This window comes from Crinia signifera, chromosome 2 (assembly GCF_055691185.1).
Source record: "Crinia signifera chromosome 2, ASM5569118v1, whole genome shotgun sequence".
Classification (NCBI taxonomy): Eukaryota; Metazoa; Chordata; class Amphibia; order Anura; family Myobatrachidae; genus Crinia; species Crinia signifera.
The window spans coordinates 104,998,290-105,011,662 of NC_139218.1; positions in this window are offsets into that span (position 1 = coordinate 104,998,290).

Sequence of the window (13,373 nt, forward strand, 5' to 3'; positions counted from 1 at the left end):
CTCTCTCCCTCCTCTTCCGCTGCAACCTCGTCTAGGTTTTTAGTTGTGTGGTGTACAATCTGGAATTTTCTCTTTGTGGATGTAATATTCACACTCTTGGGGATGAGGGAGTCCTGTGTCTAAAAAAATATTCCCTATTTGTAGTGGTACAGTGACTTGTAATTCCCTATTTGTATTTTCTGATTCTTGCAGAGAGGATCTAGAGTGTTCTCTAGGTGATCTTTCTCTTGATGCAAGTCTTTCAAATCTATTTTGAGACTTCCAATTATCATCTTCAACTGTCCTCAAATTTGGATATGGACATCTTGGTGCTTTTTCCTTAGGAGTTCTATATGTACTATTAGTGGTAGTAGTAGTATCTATAAACAGTGGCATAACTGTAGAGGGTGCAGGGTATGCAACTGCTATGGGGGCCTGGCACCTTGGGGGGACCCAGGACAAATTCCCTGCACCTTCTTAAAGTATTTTTTTTTTCAGCTGTGACCCCCCCAACCCCATCATCAACTATGGTCTCTTCCCAACTCCTACTGCTGGCAGCGGTGAACAGGGTAACTGGAGAAAATACTGGTGGCTTTGTGCTGGGAACCCGGTGGCTGCATGCGGGGGACCAGGGAGCTGCATGCGTGATACCCAAACCCGGTAGCTGCATGTGGGAGACCCAGACCTGGCAGCTGCATGCAGAAGCCCGGACACGGGGGGGCTGCAAGTGGGAGATGCGGGGGCTGCAATTGGGAGACCCAGACCCAGTGGCTGCATGTGGGAGACCTATGATGGCGGCTCCAAGTAAGAGACCCGGCAGCAGTGAACAGGGAATTGGCAATGCTGGTCGCTGTAAGCGGAGAAACTGCAGCAGTGAGGGGGTATTGGGAGCCGTTTCGGAGATCAGTTACTGCTTTTATTGAAGGGGAGGGGACATATCAATGTAAACTGGATTTCCTCTTTCTCCCTGTCTCCCCCTCTCTCTTCCTCCAAGCCATGTCTCCCCTCTCCCCCTTCCTCTTTCTCTCCCACCTCTCTCTCCCCTCTTTCTCTCTTTTTTAATACAATGCTTCTTTATTGAAGATTGCAACATTTTATACAAAATATAAAATATTATTTTCCATATATTTACAATCATCATTTTAGCCCATGACCCTCCCAACATCCCTCCACCTCACCTCCCTTTCTCTTTGAAACATTTTTCACCTTCACCTCTTAACGTATCCTAAAAAATAAACTTTTCTCCTATTTTACACTTCCTCCTGATCCTGAGTTCCACTATTTCCTCCACAACATTCAACTTGACCCATACTCCCTCATACCCATACCACCCCATACTCTCCCTCTTTCTCTTTCCCTACTTTCCCATCTCTTCTTCCCCTATTCCTCTCCCTCACTCTCCGCCATTGCCTTACTCCCCCCCCCCCCGGCTATCTACTATTTTTGCTCTCCAGTGTACCCACCCCTCCGTCTCTCTCTCCCCTGCTCTCACTCATCTGTCTTTATCTCTCCCTCTGCTCTCTTTCTCTCTCTGTTAACTTTTTCATGTGTATGTAATAACCAGAACATGTGGTAATGTGTACATAATAAACAAGGGAACCTTGGTTCCTCGCTGAGGGAATAATACTTATAGACACCATGGGAATTAATAGACATGAATGGGGGAGCTGTTATACCCCTTAGTATGGATGCCCTGGACTGGCCTAGCTGTTCCAACTAATGCAGAAAATGTCCCAAACTAACCCATGTACCCCGCAAGGTAGGGGAGAAGTCTCAGCCTTCTGTGAACAAATACTGTGGCAAAAGAGACTAATAAAGTTGGGGGGCTCGAGCCCCCGATCCGGGTGCCCGTCGCATAGCTGTGGGGCACGTGAGGAAACACATAAAAAGGCAGCCGTTAACGGGCAAAACAGACGGTTCCCTGGAGAGGCTGAGAAGTGCAGAGCTACGCAGCATAGCGGGAGCGGACAGCGGTGCTGGGGTGAGCAACCATACTTACCAGTGTGTCCAGCATCCCCACGGAGACCTCCGGCGGTGACTTGATTGCAGATCCCGGCGGGGAGTCCCGGCAGATCAGCGGCGTCATCACTGGGCGGCAACGGAGGCGGGCCGTATCCGCGTCACTACAGGAGGTGGCATCTGAGTCGGGACTGAAAGCCTAAGGAGGCCGCGTCATCCAGAGGGTGGCACCGGCAACTGAGGTGGGGAATTGGACAGAGACCTGGAACAGCGTTACAGTAAGGGGGAGTGGTGAGTCACTCAAGCCCCAGGAGGCAGTCTTCTCACCCCCATACCAGCCTCCCATACAGCCAATAAAGCAGCCTGAACCCACAATAAAACAAGTCTTCACACAAGTTTGCCTATAGAGAAATTCTCCAGTCAGTACGGTCACAAAGAGGAACTGTCCGCTAGAATATAGCAATTCTTCATTACAGAAACACAGTAAAACATTTCTACCAGCTTGGAAAACATTTCCAGTATAAGTTTAACAGTCGTAAGGAAGGAGGTCATTTAATTATAAACAAGTTATAGAAAGATACGAGAATATCGCAGTTTAGGGAGAAAGGAGTTGAGTTGTGAGTAACTTCGATGAACATTTCCTGTCTCCTTAAGTTGTGACTTATTTTTGATTCAGCTAGGAGAGACAAAAAGAAACAGGAGTGATAAGATATTGCCTTTGGGAGTACAGATGGAAAAGGACAGACAAAGTTACACTACATATTAGCTATAGTTAGCGGTTTGGAGAGGTGACTTCCCAGGATACTTACCAAAAGGAGAGTACATTGTTCATCAGGGTCAAGCTGCATAGAATCTGTAAAGAAAACTAGACAGGATCAATCAAAGCCTTTCACCAAATGTTGGAATACAAATAGAAAGGGAAAGGATACATTGTTCTTCAGTTGCAAACATTATAGGCAAGGAGTCTAGTATACGCAGGACTACAGGATTATTCATTGTGGCAAAAGTGTTGCCACTTCTGCAATAAATTCATTCAGAGTTCCAGAGCATAGTGGGCAAGTAATACCGTGTTATTTAATAGACTATTTCACAAGACTTATGGGCACCCATCTGGAATACAATGTATACCGTTAGTGAAAAGTAGGACATGTGTGTTTTCAACTTGTAAAACTGTCTATAGAGTAATAGTAGAGAATTGTTATTGCAGTAAATGTTCTATAAGTACAGAAGTGAGTATTGTAACATTCACCGGAAGTTAATTATTTGGTTTATGAAAGTTATGCTGTGCCGTTAAAAGGTGTAGTTTATACTGTAATCATATATATGTTTATTTATGCGTAATCTGTGAAAGTTGAAAAGTAATACACTTTGCAAATCTTTTATGTTTATTTATGCGTAACCTGTGAAAGTTGAAAAGTAATACACTTCGCAAATCTTTTATGTTTATTTATAAATAAATAAATACATATTATAAAATCAACCGTCTATATTTACCCACAAGAAACCTGTTACCGATGTGGACAAGACAAGAAGACGTGATCTGTGAAGGACGAAGGTAGTCAAGCGTGAGAATAAAATTCCTAGTACATTACATGTAGACCATTGCCATGGCAACCTTTTGCTTGTGCCAACCTTTTTTCTTTATCGACCGTGTGCATGTTGCCGCTTTATACCATAATCTAGCTAGTGCCCTTGGTTTTCCTGCCATCATGTCAACATCCCAAGACTGGTCAGCCTAGGAACGGAATATCTAGGGAATTGGGGATCCACAAAAAATGGGCCCCTCTACCTAGGAACAAGAAGCAAAGGATTGAAATCCTAGTATTCTTTTCTCTACCCCCAGTGTCTATAGGGTTGTGGGCTAATAAAATATAATTATTGGGTATTTATGTAGTATCTGGGCTGCCGATTTTTTGATTGTATGCCTTAACTTAAGGCATACAATCAGATGCGATGCGATGCGATATCGCATCGCATCGCATACGACCATATCGCATGCGATGACCCGATTTTTCCATAGGATTCAATGTTAAAATGGACTGAGTCCATTTTAACATAGAATTCAATGGGAAAAAGGGGTCCTTTTCATACCCCTACTATCCAAGTGGTCATGGAGTTGGATATAAACCTGTGGCGAGCGTAGCGAGCCACCGAGCCCGAAGCATGGCGAGCAAAGCGAGCCCCGCGAGGGGACGGTATTCTCGCTACGCTCGCCACACTTCGGGCTCGGTGGCTCGCTACGCTCGCCACAGGTTTATATCCACCTCCATGTCCACTTGGATAGTAGGGGTATGAAAAGGACCCCTTTTCCCATTGAATTCCATGTTAAAATGGACTCAGTCCATTTTAACATTGAATCCTATGGAAAAATCGGGTCCATTGCATCGCATCGCATGTGATATGGTCGGATGCGATGCGATGCGATGGACCCGATTTCAAAATCGGCAGCCCAGTTAGTACATAAGTACCAATTATTGTAATTAATTTGCATAATGTAGCCCTACCCCATCAAAATGTAGTTGTGTTCCCCAGTGTTTTTTCCTACATCCTGCCCGCTTTACTAGGGACTCCCTGCTAATCGGTTGTCTCTGACAAAATACCAGAAGAATAGGTAAGTATTTGGCACTTGGAAAACTACAAGTGCCATAATGCCCCAGTCATTAAGGATCTACTGGCAGCTATACTCTACTCTAGGGATGGCCATTGGTCATCAATTATACATAATCATTGATGGATTATGGTCAATGTAGAATACTTTTGTCATTGATGGGGGAGAACCACATGGTTTCCCTACATCGCTGGCACAGCATTACCGAATAGTTTTTATTTTCCCCAAGGTGCTGTGATTTGGAGCATAGCTCCTACCATGACACCACTTAAGCCCCACCCCTATGTTTTGATTGGCCCATGGGCCAGTTAAAGAAAAGAGTTGATCATTGCTGGTCATCCATTGCTGCCATCAATGGGAATGGCATAGGAATGACTGGGGCCAGGCTTCTTGTATGTAACATTTGAGACTGATTGCTATGTAATATTTAAGTATAGCCATTGTGTAGGTGGAAATGTTTTTTTTTTTCCTGAAATGTCTGAGAGAGGGTGAAAAGACACAATGGCATATATTCAATGCGGTGGGCGAGCGGTGACTGCGAGCAGGACTTTTTGCTTGCAGTCACCGCTCACCCTGTCAGTATTCAACTGACCCCCCCTCATACGCAAATTCCCCCTCGCTCCGTTTTTTGAGCGAGGGAGAATTGGCGTATGTGCCTCCAAAAGCTGCGAGAATCGAGGCTAATTACAGCGAGTTTGCTGCACTAGCCTCTGCTCTCTCAGTTTAGGGGAATCCTCGCCATTCTGTGACGGTGAGGATTCCCCCGGAACGTTGCATAGTGCGAGCGGCCGGCGCGGGGGTTAAACTGCGAGGATCACTGGTTTTCTGTGATCCTCGCAGTTTAACCCCCTCGCCGGCCGCTCGCACCGGCATTGAATACATGCCAATGTAATTGTACTGTGGCAAGGGTTTCAAATCATGTGAATACTAAGATGATATATTACTTCCAGCATCATTTTGGCTGCCTCAGCTATACATATGTGGTTACATTTTCGATATACTCAGGGATGAGATACTTAGCTACAGTCAGTTACAGTATTTGTAGATCACCAGGTACAGTAGATGTGCACCCTGGATGTGCTGTCACCACACATGCATGCAAAATAGGTTGCCTGTCTGTAAGCTGTTTTTAATAAATGACAATTATGTACTTCCATAAGAGGCTCCACTAATTTATTTATTATTAAGGAAATTATAAAAGTAAACATTAATAACAACAGCGATAACAGGGTCAAAATCTTTTGTCCTCCACCGACACACATTCATTGCATTACTATACTGTATATGTATTCCATATTTAACATAGGGGAGTGTTAGGTACCTAATTACTTTACAGTAGGTTTCACAATCTCTATGATTCAAGCACCAAGTTCATAAATATTCCCTATGTACTGGGCGCTGGCATCTCTAAATTATTAGTGAAAGGTGAACAGAAGATCTGGGTAATTATATCACTGTAACGTAGGGTGCTTTATCTTCTCAACCTTGCAGAAAGAAGACAAAACAGCTATTGTATAATTAAACTATAATGACAGGTTAGCTAAGGAGAAGGCTGGCAGAATATAGAAACTGGCCACTAGATGTCACTATTGTTCTGAACATATTAAATAATTGCATTATTATTGGTTATTAGTTTTTAGTAATAGTAGTTTTGACCTAAGCAGCATAATAACGTAATGAAGGAAACCACAGATATACTGTATACTTTATTGCAAAAGAGCATAAGGTGCTTTGTAGCATTTAGGAAAATTCATATTATAAAACTTCTATCCAAATGTACAGAACTGGTGTCAAACCAAAGCTCTACATTTTATCTTAGCATCAATACATTATAAGCAGATGCAGTGCATTAAAACTCTAATAAGTAACATTACGTTTAGTTTCCTTACATTGTACAGATTTGGGAGCAGAGCATAAAAATGGAGCAACAGTTGCTCAGCAACTTATGTGAAAACAAAAAATTCCTAGGGTAATACAAGGATTTGATATTTAAGTCTACTTAGTAACACAAGCTAAGGGTCTCGCTACACATGTGAAAATGCTAGTTGGTACTTGTTTTCTAGCAGGGCGCCCAGATTTCCTACGTACGCTCAGTAGTTAATTTAGTTAATTTATTCACTACACCCTGAGTGAAATCGCATCGCATGGCCCTTTTTTGTGGCGTGAGATGTGAGATATACGATCTCAGTAGTTCATATGGTAAAACACCTTAAACACCACCACTTTCCACGTCACCCCGAGCCTGAAGCGTGGCGAGAGGACGCGGAATACATGTAAAGTATTCCGCGTACGCTCACCATGCTTCGGGCTCGGTGGCTTGCTGTGCTCGCCACACTATATAAGATCATCTCCACGCCGACGTGGATAGTGGGGGTATGAAAAGGTCGGAGGATGGGTTCCGCCACCGCTCGCCACGCTTCGGGGTGACGGGGAGTGGTGCTGTTTTAGATGTTTTACCATATGAACTACTGAGATCGCATCTCACATCTCATGCGATGCGATTTCACTCAGGATGCAGTGAATAAATTAACTAAATTAACTACTGAGATCACATTGCACAGATCGCAAGGCACAAAAAGCCATGCGATGCGATGCGATGTGCGATGCGATTTCGCTATGCAGAATAGCCACTAAGCAAATAGCTTAGTGGGCGCCCTGCTAGGAAACAAGTACCTGCTAGTTTACACATTTTTGTTGTAACATACGCTTATGGAGAAATATTTTGTTCGATAGTGTAACAGCATTACTGCCTCACAGCACTGAGGTCATGGGTTTGATTCCCACCACAGTCCTAAATGTCCATATTTGTGTGGGTTTCCTTCAGGTACCCTGGTTTCCTCCCACAATGCAAAAATATACTGGTAGGTTAATTGGCTCCTGTAAAAAATATAACCTAGTGTGCAAGTGTGTGCATCTATATGTATTTAGGCCAAAGTATATTGGCTAAATTGGCCTTATATGCCCTCAATTTCTATTTTCCTATGTCATTTTGCAAATGGAAAAACCATGTTGCAATTAAAATTATTAAACATATTAATTTTAGTTGCATTTAGGGTAAATACTGTCAGCTTTTGCATGCATCCCTCATATACTGGCTGGCTTTATTTTGACACTGCAATGTATGATTCAACTAACACCCCTTTTACACCGCTGAAAAATCCGGGTCAGCTGCGGGTCAGACCCGGATCATCGGCGGTGTAAATGGGGTATATCCGTGTCCATTTACACGGGTCCTCTACCCAGGTCCTGACCTGGGTAGAACCCGGATAGGTCCCGTGTAAATGGCGGTGTAAATGGTCCCGTTGCGGGTGCAGGCACCCGCAGCGGGTCCACAGCATGCAGCGCTGGGGAAGATGTGCCCAGCTGCTGCGGGAGGAGGGGGGTCCCTGCGGCTGCTGAGGGGAGGGGGGGTACCTGTCCTGTCAGCCTGCGGTCGGAGCTCACTCAGCGGAGGGGATGATGTGCGCCGCTGCTGTACCATCCCCCGGCAGTCGGTCCCTGCGGCGAATGGACAGTTAGTGTTGGCGGTCCCTCCAGCGCATAGGAACTAGTACTAGTTCCCATGCGCCAGAGGGACCCCCGCCACTGACTGTACATTCGCCGCAGGAACTTCACGGCTGCGGGGAGTGGTACAGCAGCGGCGCACATCATCCCCTCCGCTGAGTGAGCTCCGACCTCAGGCTGACAGGTACCCCCCTCAGCAGCCGCAGGGACCCCCCTCCTCCCAGCACCCGGGGACAGCACTCCCCATCTACCCCCTAAAAACACTGAACCTGGGTCAGCCCTGCCTTAAATATTATATATATATATATATATATATATATATATATATATATATATATTATTTATAAATATATATATTATATATTTCTATAAATATATATATATATATATTATATTTATATAAATATAATACATATATTATATTTATATAAATATAATATATATATATATATATATTGTTTAAGGCAGGGCTGACCCAGTTTCAGTGTAAATGGTGCAGACCCAGGTCCGACCCAGGTCAAAGTGCTGTGTAAATGGGGTATAAAGCAGGGTCAGACCCTGGATACTCCAGCATTCAAAGACCAGGGTCCGACGAGGGTTTTTGGTGTAAAAGGGGTATAAGAAACACCACCCTCACCTCTATATCTCTGCACATTTGAAATCTATACACCAGGGCCAAAATGTAATAGGGTGAGAGTTTCAGAAAGTGAGAGATTTTGGGAGAGTTTTCCCATTTTTTTTAAAGCAGCAATCAATTACATGGCAAAATCAACCTGGTTTTGCAGTGTAATTGATTGCTGCTTTAAAAAAAATGGGAAAACTCTCCCAAAATCTCTCACTTTCTGAACCTCTCACCCTATTACATTTGACCCATGATTTGTTTCCAAATGTGCGTCAGCCCGTTTTTGATGTTAAATATTTGTGTAACACACCCATCATATTTTTATATGACTGTTCTCTTTTAAAGGGGGAACGCAACAGTTTTCTCTCTCCCTAAGTTCGTGCCAATGCTAATGGGAGCAAGTTACACACAAAATGGCTAAACTAGTGCACATCATAGCACTGTGGTCAAGGGTTTGATTCCCACCATGGCCCTAACTGTGTGAAGTTTGTACATTCTCCCAATACTTTCGGTGGTTACCTTCAGGCAGGGGAGCCTACCCTCCCGGAATGGCTGGGAGGCTCCCAAAAAATTGAGTCGCCCTTCCTCTCCCCCCCCCCCCCCTCACATAAGTGTGGTTGCCAAAAAAAAACAATATCTTATAAAAGAGCACAGTTCAACCAAAGATAGGCGGATTGTAGTGTTCCGTAACTTGATGGTTGTGCACTTGATTACAGTGTACCTGCTGCAGCTCTATGTTTGTTGCACTTATGACCAAAGCAAAGAGACAAACTTGAAATTTGTCTGTCTGGTCATCAATGATGACTTAACTCTTACTTGGTTGTAACAATGTTATTATGGACACCATCATACAGGTTACAACACTTAGGGCGGGATGTTGTAACATCCGCGCCCATTATCGCCGGACATCGCATTTTTAATAACGGCATATGCTATAACATATGCCGTTATTCATGCAAGGGACAGCTCTTGCGGTAAGAGCTGTCCCTTGCGATGCGGTGCCGGCGCTGGACTTCCGGGTCTGTGACCCGGGAGTCCATCTGCGCATGCGCAGACCCCGGCACCGGCCGCAGGGCACGCTGGGAGGGATCCGTGACGGATCCCTCAAACAGCGCTGCGGTAAGAAGCCCATAGGCTTCTGCAGGGATTCGCCAGCTTTAGCTGGCGATTCCCTCCGCAGCGCTGACACTGCGGAGGCGCCATATAGCATATAGAAATGCGGTAGAAACCCCGAAAACGGGGTTTTTACCGCATTTCTGCTATATAGCATCCCGCCCTTAAGCAGTCCCAGGGTCAGCCTATAGAACAGCAGCCACATCACCAGCTGCTGCTGTTATATTAAAGAGGGATCACTATGCACATCAGAAGATATGACAACTATATGACATGACATATGACAAACAGGTCCTGCTTTCCCATTCCTGCTCTCATCATTTCAAACATAAAGTAAATGATCATTCTGATGTTTTGCTTATTAACTTCAAGAAATTTGCTACAGTTAATCCCTGGCCTGAGTTCTACGTCTGGCCTCCTTATTAACTGGGTGTGTTGGGATCGTTTGGTTTACAGCATGTTGGTCGACAATCATTAGGTCAACACCGTTAGGTCAACATGTGGAAAGGTCGACATGGTTCTAGGTCGACATGGGTCAAGATCAACATGGGTCTAGGTCGACATGGGTTTAGGTTGACAGGTCAATAGTTCGAAACAGGCATTAGGTCGACAGTCAAAATGTCAACATGAAATATTTCACAGTTTTTTACCCTAATGTCGACACCGTCGACATGGACACAGTTCTCAGTGCACCGCATCCCCTCACATCGATCGCTGCGCTCGCCATGCTACGGGCACGGTACAACGCTGCGCTCGGCACACTATTTTATTCTCCCACCACGCCCTAGTGAATGGTAGGGCATTAAATACCGCCTGTCGGCACATGTCGGCTCAAAAATAGTGAAAAACCCCATGTCGACCTTTTGACTGTCGACCTAGACACTGTTGACCTGATGCTTGTGTTGACCTAATGCTTGTGTTGACCTAATGACCTGTCGACCTAAACCCATGTCGACCTAGACCCATGTTGACCTTGACCCATGTTGACCTAGAACCATGTCGACATTGACCCATGTTGACCTAGAACCATGTCGATCTATACCCATGTCGACCTAACAGGGTCGACCTAATGATTGTCAACCAACTTGCTGTAGACCCAATCACCGTATCCCTACTGGGTATATAGAAGTGGCCTTAGTCAATATGGTAGTGGGGGGGTAATGTTGGGGATAAAGTCAAGGCTGCTCATAGAACAACTCTCAATCACACCGCAGAATTATCAGCAGTGTTTCAGGGAAGATGTTTTCTCAGCAGCTGATAGGCCTAGGGCCTTATTCCAGCATCTGTATGATTATGCTAATACTTGGCCACTGCCATGAATACACACAGACGGCTTTTTATATTTATTAATGGACTTTCATCAAACTGGCATTTTGGGTTTGACTGCATCCAGCTCTGCATCAGTCACAGCAATGTGATATGTTTAAATGGGTATGGATCATTGGGTCTTCCAATACTAGGTTGACATGCATTGGGTTGACCACTGAAGGACGACATGGCTTAGGCCGACATTTGAAATAGGTCGACATGCCTAAAGTCTACACAGTTGGAAGGTCGACAATGGCTAGGTCAACAGTCAAAGGGTCTACATGGTTTTTCCACCTTTTTTGTCCCGATTGTCGACATGGTTGACATGGACACCGTCAAAGTGTACTGCTCCACCTCACTGCGCTAGCTATGCTTCTAGCACGGTGCCTCGCTACTCTCGGCACACTATTCTGTTCTCCCTCCATGCCCTAGTCAATGGTAGGGCATGAAATACCCTGTTGGCTCAAAAAAAAAAAAGGTGAACCCCCCCCCCCCACACACACACACACAAATATTTAATTATATGTAATTTTATGAAACAAAACCTGCATAACCATAGGTCTATCCTACCAGTCATTGGGGTCGATTCTGGTTCACTTGCATGCGTATGTGCCCGCACATGCGGTTCATATCCCCTTGCATGTGCCCGCAGCAGGAGAAATCCTTTGATGGTCAGTGACCATCAACTGATGTCTACTGGGCTCACAAATATAAGTTTGACTTAAATTTGCAGGCTCAAGGACGAAGACACTGCGGGCGACTGACATCATATAACGTCAGCCGCCTGCCCCCGGCACACTTCATACCACCCACATTTGCATGGGAACCCCCAGCGTTTTCATGGGGATGCCTATGAAATGCTGGACGTTCCCATGTCCTAGCTCCGTCACCGATCCAGTCTGCTCCCATCCTGCCCCCCTCCCTCCTTGCTGCGAACAACTCAGCGAAAGTGTAAATCGCCGAGACCGTTGGCAGTCAGGGTTTGCACATGCGCACATATACACATGTGCATGCAAGTGAACCAGAATCAACCCAACGACTGGTAGGATAGACCTATGGTTATGCAGGTTTTGTTTCATAAAATTATATATAATTACATATTTGTGTTTATGGCAATAAATAAAATAAATAATACAATTGTATTACTGTCCTTTTGTGTTTGTTTATCACGGAGGTACACACTGTATCCAATACTCCCTTCCTTATTTTTTTGTTTTATATATATATTTTTATATATAGATTTTTATTGAAGTAATGCATAAATCAGAAGGCTCAACATGGTTAGTTACAGACAAACCAAAAAAGCAGAAGTAATACAGTATGTCAGTGGTTCCCAACCCTGGTCCTCAAGTACCCCCAACAGTGCACGTTTTCCAGGTCACCCGGCAGGTGCACTCATTATTCAGGCACATTTGAAAACATCCACAGGTGGAGCTAATTATAGCACTTGTGATTCTGTGTGGAGACCTGCAAAACATGCACTGTTGGGGGTACTTGAGGACCAGGGTTGGGAACCACTGCAGTGTGTTGATGTATAGACATACGATCACTTATGGCCCCCATACACCAGAACGAGCTTGTACCCAAGAGTAGGACAGATTGTATGCACATTGTGTGCACATCGTGAAACTAAAGTGTTAGTGAATTAAAAAGAAATATGCAAAAGCTAGGGGTTAAAAGGTGTCACACAGGTACAAAAAATGCTATAAATTGTAATATTATATAGTATTAAAAAGTGCTAAATAAATATTATAGTATGCCACCCCAAGGCAACTCAGCCACACCAACCCAAGAGAAGCTGCACCCCAATTCATCCCTAAAACTGACAAACTACAAATTTGTAGGTCTTACTGTCATTGTGTCTTTAGATCCAATATGCAGTACATTATCGACCAGACTAATTAAAAGCATTCAGGACAGGTGGGTGGGGTTCTACTCCAAGTTGAAGAAGTCCCAACTTTCAAGTGCACTGTGTACACAATATTGAATACTGTATATAAGGGAAAGGGATCTTGGACTGTACACCCAAATTAAACATCAATCAAGAGGTATCTAATATTGAGCAATATCAAGGTTCTTGGCAGCGGCGTAACTATAGCACCGCAGCCCCCGCCACCGTGTGTGGGGGGGGGGGGGGGGGGCGCTGTGCATGTGGGGGCGCCTGGAGCTGTGGTGCTATAGTTACACCCCCCCCCAATCCCCCGCAGACTTACCTATCTTGCTGGTCCCGGCGACGGGGGGGCGCATAAAACTTAGCTACGCCACTGGTTCTTGGTATAT